The sequence below is a fragment of the Tachyglossus aculeatus genome, chromosome 17, assembly GCF_015852505.1.
Source record: "Tachyglossus aculeatus isolate mTacAcu1 chromosome 17, mTacAcu1.pri, whole genome shotgun sequence".
In the NCBI taxonomy this organism is placed as follows: Eukaryota; Metazoa; Chordata; class Mammalia; order Monotremata; family Tachyglossidae; genus Tachyglossus; species Tachyglossus aculeatus.
This window is the reverse complement of record NC_052082.1, coordinates 55,223,541-55,239,761: the sequence shown is the minus strand read 5'-3', so window position 1 is coordinate 55,239,761 and position 16,221 is coordinate 55,223,541. Positions and strand designations below refer to the sequence as shown.

Genomic DNA, 16,221 nt, shown 5'->3' with positions numbered 1-16,221 from the left:
CTGACAATTGGCGGAGCCAGGATTTGAACCCATGACCTCTGACTCCAAAGCCCAGGCTCTTTCCACTGAGCCATGCTGCTTCTGAGCTTAACTTCTATCCGACTGCTTCCACAGATGTAAAATGGGGGTGGTCTCCTTTCCATTTTAGACTGTGGGCCCCATGTGGAACAGGAACTGGGTCTGATAACAATAACAGTAATAATATTATTATTACCGTAATTGTGGTGTTCGTTAAGCACTTACTATGTGCTAGGCTCTCTTGGCGGCAAGAAACCAACACCTCAACCGGACTTCCCGTTTGGCACTTCTGTTCCCGCTTCCCATAGTGCTTTTCGGTTTATTCATTCAGTTGTATTTATTGAGTGCTGAACTGTGTGCAGAGCACGGTACTAAGCGCTCGGGAGAGTGCAATACAACAAAGACATTCCCTGCCCACGATGAGCTTACAGTCTTGGAGGTAATGTACAGTCTTAGAATGCAGTAATGTCTTCGCGAGGGAATGGTGACAGCCACCGTTGGGGGAGGTATCAAGGAGTCCAGGATTGGCCAGAGGGGCTCAGAGAGGGTTGCCCCCGGGGTGGGGAGCACAGCGAGGCTTTTTCGAATGTTGGAGGTCGGGTGTTTGGTGTTATTTCTTAACCGTCTTACTCTGCTTTCGAACGGGTAGGTCCCCAGCCCACATGAGAGCCGCGGCCCACTTCCACGGCCACCGCGTCACGGCGAAATGTGGGCCTAGAGCGGTTCCGGCAGAGACCCTGCCAGCGGCCTTCGACTTTCCGGGGGGGTCCCTCTGGAGTCTCACCGCAGACCAGAGGCAAGATTCGGGGACCTTGGGAAGGGAGGCGGAGGGGAGAGGTTGGGGTTTTTGGTGGATGAGGTAAGGACTGTCATCTGGGGGACCAGATTCCTTGCTGAGGGACCCAGTAGGAGCATCTTCAAGCCAAAGAGGGTCCAGAAAGAAAGAGATGGGTGGCGCTTCTTGAATTTATTAAAGCAATTACCGGGTGCTAAGTGCTGGGGGTACTCTCCCAAGCACTTAGTTCAGGGCTCTGCACGTAGTCAGCACTCAATAAATACCATTTGTGATGATGATGGGGTAGATAGAAGAGAATCAGATGGGGCTCAGGGCTCATCATCTTAGGGGGAAGGGGAGCAGGTAGCTTCCCCCTATTTTACTCGCCAGGGAACTGGAGCGTAGAGAGGTGAAGTGACTTGCCCCAGGTCACACTGCAGGCCAGGATTCCTGACTCCCGGTTCCATGCTCTTCCCTAAATAACTATGCAAATGCTTCAATTTATAGAAGGCTTGGACGGGTAATTTCAGGAAGGGCACGGGGCGGGAATAGACAGGTGGGAGAGCCAATGGGGACATAGGGGGAAGGGAGGAGAAACTGAGGAGAGACAGAAAGGATCAGGTCTTGCCAACCTGGAGAGACAAAGGCGGAAATGGGGTGTGATGATAGTGTGGTTTTTTAACCCCTCCCCATTCTGCAAGGGGTGGAGAGATCAAACTAGGAACTCACTGAATCAGTCAGTAGCATTTACTGAGTGCTTAGTGTGTGCAGAGAACTGTTTTAGCACTTGGGCATGTTTCACAATCCAAAGATGAGGGGAGGCCCGTGCCGTGAAAATGGGCTTTGATGGTATTATTGAACGCTGACTCTGTGCAGAGCTCTGTACTGAGCGCTTGGGAGACGCCGAGGTTCAAAACCAAAGGAACGCGTCTTTCACCCAGCAAGCGGGGTGGTGGACGAATTATGGGAATTTGGGACTGTCAGAGTCGAACGATCAAGAAAGTGCTCGGGGGAGCTCAGCAGAAGTCGTGGGTGTGATCACTGCCCTCAAGAAACTTACCGTCGGCGACACAAGCGGGAAATATCAGGTCTGAGGGGGATATGAGTTCAATGGATGGTCAGAGAGGCAGGTTAAGGATGTTGGATGGTAAGAAAAGTTCAGTAAATATGATTGCTCTGTAATTGAAAGGAGAGTGGTCCGGGAAAGCAACCAGGACACTTTTGGGTTGGGTTTTTTTTTTTTTAATATTTTGTGGTATTTGTTAAGCGCGTACTATGTGCCAGGCACTATACTAAGCACTGGGGTAGATAAAAGATGATAATTGTGACATTTGTTGAGTGCTTATTATGTGCCAGGACCCATACTAAATGCTGGGGTAGATACAAGCTAATCAGGGTGGACACAGTCCCTGTCCCCTATGGAGCTCACACTCTTAATCCCCATTTTCCTGATGAGGGAACAGAGGCCCAGAGAAGTGAAGCGATTTGCCCAAGTTCACGCAGCAGTCGTGGCAGAGCGGGATTAGAACTCAGGTTCTCCGACTCCCAGGCCTGAGCTCTAACCACTAGGCCACACTGCTTCTTCACAGTTCCTGCAAGCGTCCTGGTGTTGCTCCTGAGGTAGGATTCAGTCAGGGTCGAGATTGGGCCGGCCCAGGAGTGATGATGATTATGAGGAGTGGGATATTCGGTATCAATCAATCAATCAATCAATCAATCGTATTTATTGAGCGCTTACTATGTGCAGAGCACTGTACTAAGCACTTGGGAAGTACAAATTGGCAACATACAGAGACAGTCCCTACCCAACAGTGGGCTCACAGTCTAAAAGGGGGAGACAGAGAATAAAACCAAACATACTAACAAAATAAATAGGATAGATATGTACAAGTAAAATAAATAAATAAATAGAGTAATAAATATGTACAAACATATATACATATATACAGGTGCTGTGGGGAAGGGAAGGAGGTAAGATGGGGGGGATGGTATGCGCTTACTATGTGTCAAGTACTGGTTTAAGGGCTGAGGTAGATAACGAGTTCGTCGGTCCCCGTCCCCCATAGGGCTCACACTCGTAAGTAGGGGGGAGCACAGGTACTGAATCCCCACTTTACAGAGGAGGAAACTGAGGCCTGGTGCAGTGATTTGCCCAAGGCCACGCAGCAGGCCAGTGGAAGAGTCAGGATTAGAACCCAGGTCCTCTGACGCCCTGGCTTGGACTCTTTCCACTAGGCCGTGCTGCTTTTCATACAGAATCCTCATTTTACATGTGCAAAAACTGAGGCACAGAAAAGTAAAATGACTTGCTCAAGGTCCCACAGCAGGCGAGGGGCAGAGCCTGGGACTGGAACCCAGATCCTCCCACTCCCAGGCCCAGGTTCTTTCCACTGTGCCTTGCTGCTTCTCCCAGCCGAGGCTCGGGGGGCTGGAGGCCCAGCAACCCACCTCTGCTTTTGGCCAATCGAGATAATGGAATGAAGTCGTTCCCGAACGCTGGCCGCGGGACAAGGAAAGCAGCCGGGGCCCGTGTACGGTCTGGTTACTTTTGGCCTTAAGATGCACGTATTTAACAAGCGGCACCCATCTGGCAGACGGGTGGCTTTCTCTCCTTTGTAATCCGAGGGTTTGGAGGATTGTTGGGAGCCGGGAACTCAAAGTCAACTTGGGTGGGAGCTCCTTGCTGCAGGAAATGCGTCCATGTTATACCGTACCCTCCCGAGCACTTAGTACAGTGCTTTGCGCACAGTAAGCCCTCAATAAGCAGCGTGACCCAGTGGGAAGAGCACGGGTCTGGGAATCGGATGGACCCGAGTTCCGATTCAGTTATTGAGCGGGGGATTGTCTCTGTTGAATTGTACTTTCCTAGTACAGTGCTCTGCACACAGGAAGCGCTCAATAAATACGATTGAATGAATCCCGGCTCTGCCACTTATCCGCTGTGTGACCCTGGGCAAGGCGCTGAATCCCCATTTTACAGATGAGTTACCTGAGGCAAAGAGAAGTTAAGAAATTTATTGTTCATTCGTTCAGTCGTATTTATTGAGCACTTACTGTGGGCAGAGTACTGTACTTAGCGCTTGGGAAGCAAAAATCGGCAACATATAGAGACGGTCCCTACCCAACGATGGGCTCACAGTCTAGTTTATTGTTGCATTGTACTTTCCCGAGCGCTTAGTACAGTGCTCTGCATACAGTAAGTGCTTAATAAAAACGATCGAATGAAAGACTGTGAGCACTGTGTGGGACAGGGACTGTGTCCAGCCCAATTATCGTGGTATCTACCCCCAACGTTTGGGGCAGTGCCTGGCATCTTGCGTCTTTAGCAAGTACCTTTCAAAAATAAAGAGGTGTTTGGTCGAGTTGGCTCTGGGCTGGTGTGTAGATCCCAGAAGGGGCTGCCGAAGTAGAAGCAGCGTGGCTTAGTGAGAAGCAGCGTGGTTTAATGGAAAGAGCCCGGGCTTGGGAGACAGAGGTCATGGGTTCTAATCTCCGCTCTGCCACTTGTTTGCATTGTGACCTTGGGCAAGTCACTTCACTTCTCTGGGCCTCAGGTCCCTCATCTGTAAAATGGGAATTAAGACTGTGAGCCCCACGTGGAACAACCTGATTACCTTGTGTCTACCCCAGCGCTCAGAACAGTGCTTACCTACGCATCAGGCAGAAACTCCTCACCCTTGGCTTCAAGGCTGTCCGTCACCTCGCCCCCTCCTACCTCACCTCCCTTCTGTCCTTCTCCAGCCCAGCCCGCACCCTCCGCTCCTCCGCCGCTAATCTCCTCACCGTGTCTCGTTCTCGCCTGTCCCGCCATCAACCCCGGCCCACGTCATCCCCCTGGCCTGGAATGCCCTCCCTCCCTCTGCCCATCCGCCAAGCTAGCTCTCTTCCTCCCTTGAAGGCCCTGCTGAGAGCTCACCTCCTCCAGGAGGCCTTCCCAGACTGAGCCCCCTCCTTCCTCTCCCCCTCCTTCCCCTCTCCATCCCCCTGCCTTACCTCCTTCCCTTCCCCACAGCACCTGTATATATGTTTGTACATATTTATTACTCTATTTATTTTACCTGTACATATCTATTTTTATTTTATTTTGTTAATATGTTTTGTTCTCTGTCTCCCCCTTCTAGACAGCCCACTGTTGGGTAGGGACCGTCTCTATGTGTTGCCAACCTGTACTTCCCAAGCGCTTAGTACAGTGCACTGCATACACTAAGCGCTCAATAAATACGATTGATTGATTGCTTGGCACATAGTAAACGCCTAACAAATATCATCATCATTATTATTATTTCGGCCCCAAGAGGGCGATCGAGGTCCGTGCAGCCTGAACGCAGGGCGCAGTGCGCGATTTGGGCCACAAGAGGGCGATCGAGGCCCGTGCAGGCCGGGCGCAGTACGCGCTTTGGGCCACAGGAGGGCGATCGAGGCCCGTGCAGCCTGAGCGCGGGGCGCAGTGCTCGATTTGGGCCACAAGAGGGCGATCGAGGCCCGTGCAGGCCGGGCGCAGTACGCGCTTTGGGCCACAAGAGGGCGATCGAGGCCCGTGCAGGCTGGGCGCAGTACGCGCTTTGGGCCACAAGAGGGCGATCGAGGCCCGTGCAGCCTGAGCGCGGGGCGCAGTGCTCGATTTGGGCCACGAGAGGGCGATCGAGGCCCGTGCAGGCCGGGCGCAGTACGCGCTTTGGGCCACAAGAGGGCGATCGAGGCCCGTGCACCCTGAGCGCGGGGCACAGTGCGCGCTTTGGGCCACGAGAGGGCGATCGAGGCGCCGGCGGGGAACTTTTTTTCTTGTAATGGCGTTTATTAAGCGCTTACTATGTGCAGAGCACATAGCGCTGGGGAGGTTACAAGGTGATCAGGTTGTCCCATGTGGGGCTCACAGTCTTAATCCCCATTTTACAGATGAGGGAACTGAGGCCCAGAGAAGACTTTGCCCAAAGTCACACAGCTGACAAGTGGCGGAGCTGGGATTTGAACCCATGACCTCTGACTCTTTCCACTGAGCCACGCTGCTTCCCAGTAGAACTTGCGCCCGGGCTGGCCTAGCCCCACCTTTCCCTTCAACTTTCTCCTTTTTACCTCACCCTTTAAAGGGACAGTCAGGTCTGGAAAAAAAAAACCCCTTCTCCAATAATAATAATAGTTATTATTATTATTATTATGATATTTGTTAATCACTTACTATGTTGCAGGCACTGTACTAAGTGCTGGGGTAGATAGAAGCAAATCGGGTTGGACTTGGTTCCTGTTCCACGTGGGGCTCACAGTCTCAATCCCCATTTTACAGATGAGATAACTGAGGCCCAGAGAAGTAAAGCGATTTGCCCAAGGTCACACCGCAGACAGTGGCAGAGCTGGGATTAGAACCCATAATAATGATGACATTTATTAAGCACTTACTATGTGCACAGCACTGTTCTAAGTTCTGGGGAGGATACAAGGTGATCAGGTTGTCCCACGTGGGGCTCACAGTCTTCATCCCCATTTTACAGATGAGGGAACTGAGGCACAGAGAAGTTAAGTGACTTACCCAAAGTCACACAGCTGACAAGTGGTGGGGCTGGGATTTGAACCCATGACCTCTGACTCCAAAGTCCGTGCTCTTTTCCACTGAGCCATGCTGCATGACCTTCTGACTCCCAGTCCTGTGCTCTGTGTCTCCCCCTTCTAGACTGTGAGTCCGTTGTTGGGTAGGGGCCGTCGCTATATGTTGCCAATTTGTACTTCCCAAGCGCTTAGTACAGTGCTCTGCACGCAGTAAGAGCTCAATAAATACGATTGAATGAATCCACTACTCCATACTGTTTCTCTCACCTCACCTCTTAGGTCTTAAGAAGCAGCCTGGACTAATAGAGCACCAGCCTGTGAGTCAGAAAGACATGGGTTTTAATCCCAGCTCTGTCACTTGTCTGCGGTGTGACCTTGGGCAAGTCACTCCACTTCTTGGGCCTCAGTTACCTCATCTGTAAAAGGGAGATTAAGACTCTGAGCTCCACGTGGGACAGGGACTGTGTCCAACCCAATTTGCTTGTATCCCCACCTCTCAGCGCTTAATATAGTCCCTGGCACAGAGTAAGCGTTTAACAAATAGCACAATTATTATCATCATCATCATCATCAATCGTATTTATTGAGCGCTTACTATGTGCAGAACACTGTACTAAGCGCTTGGGAAGTACAAATTGGCAACATATAGAGACAGTCCCTACCCAACAGTGGGCTCACAGTCTAAAAGTCATAATCTTATTATGATTAAGACAGGGAGTGGGTCCGAACTGAGTATCTAAATCTTACCTGGCGCTTAACACAGGGCTTTGGCAGGTGGTTAGCCTGGAGGAAATGCCAATATTATTATTCTGTGTGTGTACTTATGTATGATTTGCATAGCATTTGTGTGGACCTGCAGAGACAATTAGAATTATGGTGGTGTTTATTAAGTGCTTACTATGTGCCAAGGATGGTGCTAAATGCTGAGTAGAGACAATACAATCTGATCGGATCCAGTCCCGATCTCACGTGGGGCTCGCCATGTAAGGTATTTGCCCCCCACTTTGTCGTTGAGGAAACAGGCACAGAGAGGTTAAGAGGCTTGCCCAAAGTCACCCAGCAGGGAAGTGGCAGGGCAGGGACTGGAACCCGGGTGACCCGGCTCCCAGCTCCTAGGATTTGCAGTTTGAAAGGAACGCTGCTGCCCCCCCTGATGGATTTCACCGTGGGTCTGTCTCCATCTTCTTGATCCTTCTCACCCACTCCCGCTCTTTGCGTTCCGGATCGGACGCAGGGACCGCAGTGTTGCTGCTACAGAGCCCAGCTGTGACCCGGAGAGACTCCAGGCCCCTCTCCCCTTTACCTCCTACCTCTCTCCCTCCTCCTTTTTCATCCCTCCTTTTCCCCATCCCTCCTCCTTTTCCCTCTCTTTTCCTCCCTCCTCATTTCCCCCTCCTCCTTTTCCCCTTCCCTCCTCCTTTCCCCCTCCCCTCCTTTGCCGTTCCCTCCTCCTTTTCCCCCTCCCCTCCTTTTCCCCTTTCCTCCTCCTTTTCCCCTTCCCTCCTCCTTTCCCCCCTCCTCCTTTTCCCCCTTCTCCTTTTCTCCCCCTCCCCTCCTCCTTTTTCCCCTCCCCTCCTCCTTTTTCCCCTCCCCGCCTCCTTTTCCTCCCCTCCTCCTTTTCCCCCAACTCCTTTCCCCCCAACTCCTTTCCCCCCTCCCCTCCTCCTTTTCCCCCTCCCCTCCTTTTCCCCTTCCCTCCTCCTTTTCCCCTCCCCCCCTCATTTCCCCCTTCCCTCCTCCTTTCCTTCTTTCCCCCTCCCCTCCTTTTCCCCTTCCCTCCTCCTTTCCCCCCTCCTCCTTTTCCCCCTTCTCCTTTTCTCCCCCTCCCCTCCTCCTTTTTCCCCTCCCCTCCTCCTTTTCCTCCCCTCCTCCTTTTCCCCCAACTCCTGTCCCCCCTCCCCTCCTCCTTTTCCCCTTCCCTCCTCCTTGTCCCCCTTCCTTCCTCCTTTCCCCCTCCTCCTTTTCCCCCCTTTCTTCTCCTTTCCCCCCCTCTCCCCTCCTCCTTTCCCCCCTCCTCCTTTTCCTCCCCTCCTCCTTTCCCTCCCCTCCTCGTTTTCCCCCTCCTCCTTTCCCCTCCCCTCCTCCTTTTCCCCCTTCCCTCCTCCTTTTTTCCCCCTTCCCTCCTCCTTTTCCCCCTTCCCCTCCTCCTTTTCCCTTTCCCTCCTCCTTTTCTCCCCTTCCCGCCTCCTTTTCTCCCCCTTCCCGCTTCCTTTTCTCCCCTTCCCTCCTCCCTTTCTCCCCCTTCCCTCCTCCTTTTCTCCCCCTTCTCTCCTCCTTTTCTCCCCCTTCCCTCCTCCTTTTCTCCCCTTCCCTCCTCCTTTTCTCCCCCTTCCCTCCTCCTTCCACCCCCCCCCCCCCCGGACCCCCAGCCCCCGCTCGGCCGAAGCGGACGGGCCGCAGGCGTCCCCGGGCTGTCGATGACGAAAGGTCCAGATTCCCGTCGGGGCGGCGCCTCTGGGAGCCTGGACGCCCCCTCCCCTCCTCCCGGCTCCTCGAGGGCAGGGGTCTGTGCCCGCCGCCCGCCGCCCGCCGCCTCCAACTCCCGGCTTGTCTGCCAAGCGCTGAGTGCAGATTGCCCGGGGGCGGGGGCGGGGGCGGCGGGGAGCAGATGGCCTGGAGGGGAAAGGAGGCCGGGGAGAACCCTGGAGCGGAGAAGACCAGGGGGGTAGGGGATTTCTAAACATTTTGATCTCAAATGAACATTTGTAAATGAGATGCAAAGAGATGCAAATGTGCAGGCCGGGCCCTTTTTCCCAGCGGGGGGCAGGTGGGCAGGTGGGCGGGCTGAGGGGGCGGGAGGTGCACCCCAGCCGTCGAGTACCCTCTCCTGGGGTGCGGGGACGAGAAGTCCTCGTGTCTGGAGGGGGCGGGGGGGGGGGGAAGCGGCCCCTCCTCACTCCTCCCCACCCCTGCCCCCGGGGTCTCTTGTCTGGCACATTTTCCCCGAGCGCCCTGTTAACCCTGGCATCGCTTTCCTCGCTGGATCCTCTCTGGTCCGTGGGAGGGCCAGAGAGGAAGGCGGCACCATTCCCATATCCCAGCTCTCTTGGACGGCTTCTCCTGGACAAAGCCTCCTTAGGAGAAGAGGGGGATGTCCCCCCTCCTTCCCTGTGGGCTGAGGGTCAGCCGGTGGGGGGAGGGGTTTGTGTGTGTGTGTGTGTGTGTGTTTGCGTGTCTGTGACTTCAGCCAATGCAAGCAGCAGCTTTTGACTCCCAGGACCCCCTAGGGACTGGGAGCGTTTCTGGATGTCCTCCTTTCTCCCCTTACAAGGAACCAGCAGCGGGGGAGGAGGAAGAAGGGGAGAAGAGGAAGAGGAAGAAGCTTAGCCCTTCGGGCCCGCAGCCGCTTCCTACACCAAAGGCTAAACCTGAAAACGACCCCCTGACCCGTCCGCCCTTCTGGCCTTGCTTCCCGGGCTCCCTCCCCTCGCAACAAGCCGGGGAGGCAGGTTTGGAACCCAGGACCAGGGGCTGGGGTGGCGGTGCAGGGAGCAGGGTGTCTGAGAGGTCATCTTGTCCATCCCCCTGTCTCCGGGCAAGGGCACCCCTTGCACTGCCTCCCTCCCGGGCTTGTTTTTGGCCCTTGGGGAAGGAAGGCAGCTGACAGCTGTGTCGAAAGGGAGGCTGAACAGTCATCATCTGCCAGGGAGATTCTGGGTGGTTCTGGGGGCAGTACTCGCATTCTGAAAGGGCCCAGCCTTCTTGGGTCAATCAAGCTATGATGATGATGATGATGGCATTTATTAAGCGCTTACTGTGTGCAAAGCACTGTTCTAAGAGCTGGGGAGGTTACAAGGTGATCAGGTTGTCCCATGGGGGCGGTGGGGGGGGGGGCTCACAGTCTTAATCCCCATTTTATAGACGAGGTAACTGAGGCACAGAGAAGTTGTGACTTGCCCAGAGTCCCACAGCTGACAATTGGCGGAGGCAGTATTCGAACCCATGACCTCTGACTCCAGAGTCCGTGCTCTTTCCACTGAGCCACACTGCTTCTCTTGGTATTTGAGCGCTTTCTCTGTGCAGAGTGCTATACTGAATGCTTAGGAGCATACAATAGAGAAGTAGTGTGGCCTAATGGATAGAGCTGCGGTTTGGTTAGCTTGTACCCAACCCAGCGCTTCGTCAGGTGTGTGGCACATAATTGCTTAACAAATACCATAAAAAATAGGTGGTAGGGTCTTGGGAGGTACCTCAGGGGACCTGCAGGCCTCTGCTTTTTCCTCTCAACCTCTCTTTGTTCTCTCCCCCCCCCCCCACCTCGCTGACCCCATCTGTCCTTCAGGAGCATGGGGTAAAGTGAGGTGGGGATGGGGGGCAACTGGTAGGAGGTGACAGGGGGTGAAATCATTCACCGAGGCAGGAAGCCAGTTCATTCTGCTGACTCCTTTGCTTTGTTTCCCACCTGAAAGTAGTAGTAGTAACTATTGTATCTGCGTGCCCATAGGGTGCATTGCAGTGTGCTAAGCGCTTGAGAAAGTACAAACCAAAGAAGTGCCCTGTTCCCTTAGGAATTAGGAAGGCAGGCAACCATCCTTCAGACACTTCGGTCAGTGTCCAGGGAGTAGAGTTAGGATGGATGCAGGGTCCAGGCCACCCTGAGGGTGGGGGTCGGGGATGGGGGGCTCGGGGGAGGAGGTGGTACCGCATGGCCGGGCCCATTGGGTCGAGTCTTTTAGACTGTGAGCCCACTGTTGGGTAGGGACTGTCTCTATATGTTGCCAACTTGTACTTCCCAAGCGCTTAGTACAGTGCTCTGCACACAGTAAGCGCTCAATAAATACGATTGATTGATTGATTGAGTGAAGGGTAGAGTTGGGACAGTTATCCGGATCATTCAGAAAGGGGAGGGAAGGAGCCAGTCCCGAAATTCCGGTGGGTTTCCATGTGCGGGTATCCCCCTCCCCTCCCCGCCCTGTGAGTTGCCCAGCCGAGGACACCGCGGGGCGGGGAGGAGACCCGTCCTCGACAGCAGACCCCAGACCCCTCGGGGGACGGGGACACACACAACACACCCACACACGACACACACGGGACTCTCGCGCTCTTTTCCACGGAGGGAGGAGGACGAGGAATGGGGCGGAGCAGCAGCGGGCCTGGGGCCTCCTCCCCTTCGGCTACGGCGAGTACACACCATCCCTTCCTCATCCTCCTCCCGCTGCTGCTCCGGGGAAGTGGGGAGGGGGCTGCTGTGGGGGCCGGGCCGGAGGAGGGCCTACCGCTCCTCCCTCCCCTTCCTTTCCTCCCGCTCCTCCCCCCGACCCGTCCCGTCCCGCCGGCGTGCAACAGTTTCTCCCAAAGTTGTGGGCGGGGGCGGCGGGGCTTTCGTTGGGGCTGACGGCCCCCTCCCCTCCGGGGCGGTGGAGCGGGGGGGCCCGGGGCTGAGCCCCCCGACCCCCGGCCCGGGCTTAGATGGGCAGCCGGCAGAGCAAGGGCCCGGCGCCGGAGACGAGCCGCCCCCCCCGGGGCCCCCTCCGTGCGGGCCGGCCGGGCCGGGGGTCCGGGGGGCCGCCGCCCTCCGGGGGGGGGGTCTCCGGGACCGGCCCCAGCCCCGGGCCCGGCCCCCTACCAGCGGCGCGTGGGGCTGATCGAGGAGCTGCTGGGCCGGGCGCGGGAGGGGCGGAGGGACCAGGCCGACGCCCTGCTCCGACACCTGCGACAGGTCAGCGCAGGTCACGGCAGGTCAGGTCAGGTCAACCGCGGGGGGCACCGAGGGACCCCCCCCCCCCCCAACCGCCGGGACCCGGGGCGCCTGGGGCGGGGAGCTGCGGGGGACCCCTTCCCTTTTTAGACTCTGAGCCCACTGTTGGCTTGGGACCGTCTCTATATGTTGCCAACTTGGACTTCCCAAGCGCTTAGTCCAGTGCTCTGCACACAGTAAGCGCTCAATAAATACGATTGATTGAGACTGTGAGCCCACTGTTGGGCAGGGACCGTCTCTCTATGTTGCCAACTTGCACTTCCCAAGCGCTTAGTCCAGTGCTCTGCACACAGTAAGCGCTCAATAAATACGATTGATTGAGACTGTGAGCCCACTGTTGGGCAGGGACCGTCTCTCTATGTTGCCAACTTGCACTTCCCAAGCGCTTAGTCCAGTGCTCTGCACACAGTAAGCGCTCAATAAATACGATTGATTGAGACTGTGAGCCCACTGTTGGGCAGGGACTGTCTCTCTATGTTGCCAACTTGCACTTCCCAAGCGCTTAGTCCAGTGCTCTGCACACAGTAAGCGCTCAATAAATACGATTGATTGATTCCCCCCTCGTGCGCCCCTCCGGTCCTCCTCAGGATGGACACTCTTCCTCTCTCTCCTCCGGGCCGCCCGCCGAGGTTGCTCCTCCTCCCGAGCCCCACCGTCGCTACCCCGAGTGGGTTGGAGGGGGGGGGGGCGGCACGGAGGCAGTGGGATGGCTTATATAATAGTAATGATAATAATGGCATTTATTAAGCGCTTACTATGTGCAAAGCACTGTTCTAAGCGCAGGGGAGGTTACAAGGGGAGCAGGTTGTCCCACGGGGGGCTCACAGTCTTCATCCCCATTTTACAGATGAGGGAACTGAGGCCCAGAGAAGTTAAGTGACTTGCCCACAGTCACACAGCTGACATTTGGCGGAGCCGGGATTTGAACCCATGACCTCTGACTCCAAAGCCCCGGCTCTTCTCCACTGAGCCTTCTCTAAGAGAAGCAGCATATATAGAGAAGCAGCGTGGCTCAATGGAAAGAGCCCGGGCTTTGGAGTCAGAGGTCAGGGGTTCAAACCCCGGCTCCACCAACCGTCAGCAGTGTGACACTGGGCAAGTCACTTTGCTTCTCTGGGCCTCAGTGACCTCATCTGTAAAATGGGGATGAAAACTGTGAGCCCCCCCATGGGACAATCTGACCACCTTGTAACCTCCCCAGCGCTTAGAACAGTGCTTGCACATAGTAAGCGCTTAACAAATACCAATATTATTATTATTATTATTATTATTATATGGCCTGGTTTCGGGGTCTGTGGCTCCGACCCCACCTGTTGGGGGGGGTCCGCCAGCCGTCCCAGGCTCCGGCCTTGGGGGCAGGGGGAGGGGGTTAGAGGGAAGTAAGTGGACGGGAACACGGCGACTCCCTCACCCACCCCGGGCTCTGGCCGGGGCTTAGGGCCACAGGCCCCAGAGGCTGTGGTCCAGACGTTTGACTAAATGTGCCTGCCTAACGAAAGGGTTAACGGACTAATAATAATAATGATGGCATTTATTAAGCACTTACTATGTGCAAAGCACCGTTCTAATCACTGGGGAGGTTACAAGGTGATCAGGTTGTCCCACGGGGGGGCTCACAGTCAATCCCCATTTTACAGATGAGGTAACTGAGGCACAGAGAAGTTAAGTGACTTGCCCAAAGTCACGCAGCTTTCAATTGTCAGATTCGGGATTTGAACCTGTGACCTCTGACTCCAAAGCCTGGGCTCTTTCCATTGAGTCACACTGCTTCTCTACAGGGCTGAACTCTGAGCACAGTGCTGTGCGCACAGTCAGCACTCACTATCAGTGGTTGATTATGCTATTGATTATACATCCGTCTACGACGACTTTGGCAGAGGCCAGCGCTTCTCCGCCAAAAAGCTCTGGAATTTTATTTGCCCAGAGCCGAGGGGAGGGGCCTGAGCATAATAATAATGGTATTTGTTAAGTGCTTATTCTGTGCCTGATACTGTTCTAAGCTCTAGGGGGAATCCAAGGTAATCAGGTTGTCCCACGTGGGGCTCACAGTCTTCATCCCCGTTTTACAGATGAGGGAACTGAGGCGCAGAGAAGTGAAGTGCCTTGCCCAAGGTCACACAGCAGGCAAGTGGCGGAGCCAGAATTAGAATCCACGACCTCTGACTCCCAAGCCCGTGCTCTTTCCACTTGGCCACGTGGCTTCTCTGGGGATCCCGCCGAGCCGTGCCATGGCCCAGGGAGAGAGGGGTTTCCAGCAGCAGCGTTAGGCTCAGAACCCCAGAGTTCCCAACTCAATCATCATCATCAATCGTATTTATTGAGCGCTTACTATGTGCAGAGCACTGTACTAAGCGCTTGGGAAGTACGAATTGGCAACATATAGAGACAGTCCCTACCCAACAGTGGGCTCACAGTCTAAAAGGGGGAGACAATCAATCAATCGTATTTATTGAGCACTTACTGTGTGCAGAGCACTGTACTAAGCGCTCGGGAAGTACAACTCCTGGTTGAGTCCCGTATACCTCATCTCAGAGGTGGTCTCAGTAGCAGGTGGGGGCTCGTACCCATTTGGCAGAGGGGGAAAACTGAGTTGCAGAGAAAAGGAGCAGTCACCCGGCACTTTAGCAAGTTGGACCAAGAACCAGGAGGGGCCGGCAGGCTCCGAGTACAGCGGCAGAGTCGGGACGCTTCAACTCTCTGGGCCTCAGTTTCCACATCTGTAAAACAGGGGTGGAGGAACTGCTCTCTCTCCCTCTTATGTTGGCAGTCCAGGATTTGTCACAGAGAAGCATTGGATATACACCCCAACTGTTGTTATTGATCGTAAAGAGTACACACTCTCTCTCTTTGGAGGGGCAGTGTGGGTCGGATTGTGCCGCAGTGGCAATGGAGCCCTTATAGGAAATAGCTTTGGTGCCCATGAGCTCCTGTAGGGCACTGGAGTCGGGGGCCTGCGGTGGGTCACTGCCATCCCCAGTCTGGCCTTCTCGGAGACTTCATAAATCAGTTGTATTTATTCTCCCTCCTCTAGACTGTAAGCTATATTGTAGTAATAATAATAATAATAATAATGGTATTTGTTAAGCACTTACTATGTGCCACGCACTGTTCTAAACGCTGGGATAGATACAAGGTATTCAGGTTGTCCTGTGTGGGGCTCACAGTTTTCATCCCCATTTTCCAGATGAAGTAACTGAGGCACAGAGAAGTTAAGTGACTTGCCCAAAGTCACACAGCTGACCAGCGGCACAGCCAGGATTAGAACCCACGACCTCTGACTCCCAAGCCCGCGTTCTTTCCACTAAGCCATTTTACTTTACTAAGTGCTTAGTGCAGTGCTCTGCAAATAGTAAGCACTCAGTAAATCCCACTGATTGTTTAATCAAGTGCCTTATGTGGGCAGAGCACTGTATTGAGTGCCAGGGAGAGTACAGAGAGCAGAATCTGTAGCAGTGGCCACCAGGATTTTCAGAGGGGCCCTGGCAGGGGATGCCCCCCGCCCCCGGCTACCCCCAGCTCTGAGGGCAGAAGTGTTTCCGTCAGGGCTGGGCCTGCAGAGAATGCCTTTTCATCATCATCATCATCAGTCGTATTTATTGAGCGCTTACTGTGTGCAGAGCACTGTACTAAGCGCTTGGGAAGTACAAGTTGGCAACAAGTTGCCTCGGACACCCTGCCCCTCCGAGCCTGGCCCTGGGCTGAGGAGAAAGGAGGATGGAGAGCGGTGGGGACCCCTGCAAAACCCAGTTTACCTAATCCTGATCTCTTCCCTCTCCCCTGACGTTTTTGCTGAGGGCATAGTGAGGTGGGGGGTACCGGGGCAGGAATTGCCTCTGGGAGAGGGCCCAAGTGCCAGCTCCTCTGTGCCCACAGACGAAGGGTGGGTGAGGGAAGAGACCCCAGCCGGGATTGGCGGGGACAGGGAAGGCCGGGGGCTCCCTTTATGCAGAGACCTGGGGGTGGGGAGAGGGTGTGTTTGAGCCTAGAGGTGGGGAAGGGGTCACTTTGTGGGGGCTGGGGAGTGGGAGTGCTTTAGGGGTGCCCCTTTATGGGGAAGGGTCTTCTGCAGGACATCTTCGGGAGTCTGGCCCTGCGGGGTGGGGGGTGGGGGGAGAGTGTGTGTGTGTGGGTGCGTGCATGTGCACACACAAGATGGGGAGGAAAAAGAGTAGCTCAGGCAGGGAGCTTT

The 16,221-nt window shown here is 55.0% G+C and overlaps 1 protein-coding gene across 2 annotated transcripts in view; it reads left to right on the top strand.

The window, feature by feature from the left end:
• Positions 1-16,221, top strand: part of TMEM248 (transmembrane protein 248) — a 75,959-nt gene that overhangs the window by 34,312 nt on the left and 25,426 nt on the right. The window lies entirely within an intron of this gene.